The sequence below is a fragment of the Rhinopithecus roxellana genome, chromosome 10, assembly GCF_007565055.1.
Source record: "Rhinopithecus roxellana isolate Shanxi Qingling chromosome 10, ASM756505v1, whole genome shotgun sequence".
Taxonomy (NCBI): Eukaryota; Metazoa; Chordata; class Mammalia; order Primates; family Cercopithecidae; genus Rhinopithecus; species Rhinopithecus roxellana.
In genome coordinates this window covers 136111022-136114485 of record NC_044558.1, presented here as the reverse complement: position 1 = coordinate 136114485, position 3464 = coordinate 136111022, and the positions used below count along the sequence as shown (strand labels likewise).

The 3464-nt window shown below is 38.0% G+C and overlaps 1 pseudogene; it reads left to right on the top strand.

Moving 5' to 3' along the window:
• Positions 1-2670: 2670 nt before the first annotated feature.
• On the top strand, positions 2671-3114 carry LOC104675352 (annotated as a pseudogene).
• Positions 3115-3464: the final 350 nt, after the last annotated feature.

Here is a 3464-nt window from a genome sequence, read left to right as displayed (position 1 = left end):
CAGGAACTATTAACTAGAATAACCAGTTGAGAGAGAAACATAAATAATCTGATGGAACTGAAAAACACAGCACGAGACCTTCATGATGCAAACACAAGTATCAACAGCCAAATCGACCAGTGGAAGAAAGACTATCAGAGCTTGACGACTCTTCTGCTGAAATAAGACAGGCAGACAAGATTAGAAAAAAAAAAAGAGACTGAAAAGGAACAAACAAAACCTCTGAGAACTGTGGGATTATATAAAAAGACTGAACCTATGACTGATTGAAGTACCTGAAAGATGGGGAGAATGGAACAAAGGTGGAAAACGTACTTCAGGGTATCATCCAGGAGAACTTCCCCAACCTAGCAAGACGGGCCAATCAAATGCAGGAAATCCAGAGAACCCCAATAAGATACTCCATGAGAAGATCAACCCCAACACACATAATCATCAGATTCTCCAAGGTTGAAATGAAAGAAAAAATGTTAAGGGAAGTCAGAGAGAAAGGCCAGGTCACCTACAAAAGGAAGTCCCTCAGACTAACAGCAAAACTCTCAGCAGAAACTCTGCAGGCCAGAAGAGATTGGGGGCCAATATTTAATATTCTTAAAGAAAATAATTTTCAACCCAGAATGTCATATATCTGGCCTAAAGTAAGGTTCATAAGTGAAGGAGAAATAAAATCCTCTTCAGACAAGCAAGTGCTGAGGTATGTTGTCACCACCAGGCCTGCCTTGCAAGAGCTCATGCAGGAAGCACTATACATGGAAAGGAAAAACCATTAAGAACCACTACAAAAACACACTGAAGTACATAAACCAACAACACTAGGAAGCAACTGCATTAACAAGTCTGCAAAATGAACCAGCCAGCATCATATACAAGGACACACATAGGCTCAAAATGAAGGGATCAGAAAAATTTACCAAGCAAATGGAAAACAGAAAAAAGTAGGGGTTGCAATCCTAGTTTCTGATACCGAAACCTGGCAGAGATACAAAAAAAAAAAAAAAAAAAAAAAAAAAAAGAAAACTTCAGGCCAATATTCCTGATGAACTTCCATGCAAAAATCTTCAATAATATACTGGCAAACTGAATCCAGCAGCACACCAAAAAGCTTATTCACCATGATCAAATCAGCTTCACCCTCAGGGTTGCAAGCCTAATTCAAAATATGCAAACCAATAAATGTAATTCATCACATAAACAGAACTAAAGACAAAAACCACATGATTATCTCAAAAGACTCAGAGAAAAAAAATCTTCAACAAAATTTAACATCCCTTCACGTTAAAAACTCTTAATAAACTAGGTATTAAAGGAATATACTTCAAAATAATAAGAACCATTTATGACAAACCCACAACCAATATCACACTGAATGGGCAAAAGCTGGAAGCAGTCCCCTTGAAAACTGGTACAAGACAAGGATGCCTTCTCTCACTACTCTTATTCAACATAGTATTGGAAGTTTGGGCCAGGGCAATCAAGCAAGGCAAATAAATAAAAGGTATTCAAATAGAAAAGAGAGGAAGTCAAATATTCTTTGTTTGCAGATGATATGATCCTATATCTAGAAAACCCCATTGACCCAGGCCAAAACCTTCTTAAGCTGCTAAGTAACTTCAGCAGAGTCTCAGGATACAAAATTAATGTGCAGAAAACACAAGCATTTCTAAGGACTAACAACAGACAAGCAAAGAGCTAAAACATGAATAAACTCCTATTCACAATTGCCACAAAGTGAATAAAATACCTAGGAATACAGCTAACAAGGGAAGCGAAAGACCTCTTCAAGATGAACTACCAACCACTGCTCAAGGAAATCAGAGAAAACACAAGCAGATGGAAAAATATTCCATGTTCATGGATAGGAAGAATCAATATCGTGAAAATGGCCATACTGCCCAAAGCAATTTATAGATTCAGTGCTATTCCATTAAACTACCATCAACATCATCATTCACAGAATTAGAAAAAGCAACTATTTTAAAATTCATGTGGAACCAAAAAATAGCTCATATAGCCAGGACAATCCTAAGCAAAAGAACAAAGCTAGAGGCAACATGCTACCCAACTTCAAACTAGGATACAGTAACCAAAATAGCATGGTACTTGTACAAAAACAGGCATATAGACCAATGGAACAGAATAGATAACTCAGAAATAACACCACACATCTACAACCATCCGATCTTTGATAAGCATGACAAAAACAAGCAATGGGGAAAGGATTTCCTATCTAACAAATGGTGCTGGAAAAACTGGATAGCCACATCCATCAAACAGAAACTGGACCCCTTACTTATACCTTATACAACAATTAACTCAGGGTGGTTTAAAGACTTAAATGTAAAACACAAAACTATAAAAACCCTAAAAGAAAATCTAGGCAATACCATTCAGGACATAAGCATGGGCAAAGATTTTATGATGAAATATCTGAAAGCTATACGATGAAGGCAACAATTAACGAATGGGATCGAATTAAACTAAAGAGCTTCTGCAGAGAAAAAAATAGATATCATCAGAGTCAACAGACGACCTACAGAATGGGAGAAACTTTTTGCAATCTACTCATCTGACAAAATTCTAATATCAAGAATCTACAAGGAACTTCAGCAAATTCACAAGAATAAAACAACCCCATTAAAAAGTGGGCAAAGGCTTTTTTGCTCAGGCCGGTGGCGCCGACAGGATGGGCAAGTGTCGTGGACTTCGTACTGCTAGGAAGCTCTGTAGTCTCCGACGAGACCAGAAGTGGCATGATAAACAGTACAAGAAAACCCATTTGGGCACAGCCCTGAAGGCCAACCCTTTTGGAGCGGTTTCTCATGCAAAAGGAATCATCCTGGAAAAAGTGGGAGTTGAAGCCAAACAGCCAAATTCTGCCATTAGGAAGTATATCAGGGTCCAGCTGATCAAGAATGGCAAGAAAATCACAGCCTTTGTACCCAACAATGGTTGCTTGAACTTTATTGAGGAAAACGATGAAGTTTTGGATGCTGGATTTAGTGGCAAAGGTCATGCTGTTGGTGATATTCCTGGAGTCCACTTTAAGGTTGTCAAAGTAGCCAATGTGTCTCTTCTGGCCCTATACAAGGCAAGAAGGAAAGACCAAGATCATAAATTTTAATGGTGAAAACACTGTAGTAATAAATTTTCATATGCCGAAAAAAAAGTGGGCAAAGGACATAAACAAACACTTCTCAAAAGAAGACATAAATTCTGCCAACAAACATATAAAAACAATTTGCTCAACATCATTGATCATCAGAGGAATGTAAATCAAAACCACAGTGAAATACCATCTCATGCCATTCAGGATGGCAATTATTAAAAAGTCAAGGAACAACAGATGCCGGCAAGGTTGCAGAGAAATGGGAACACTTTTAGACTGTTGGCCAGAATGTTAATTAGTTCAACCATTGTGGAGGACAGTGTGGCAATTCCTCAAAGATTTAGAGCCAGAAATACCA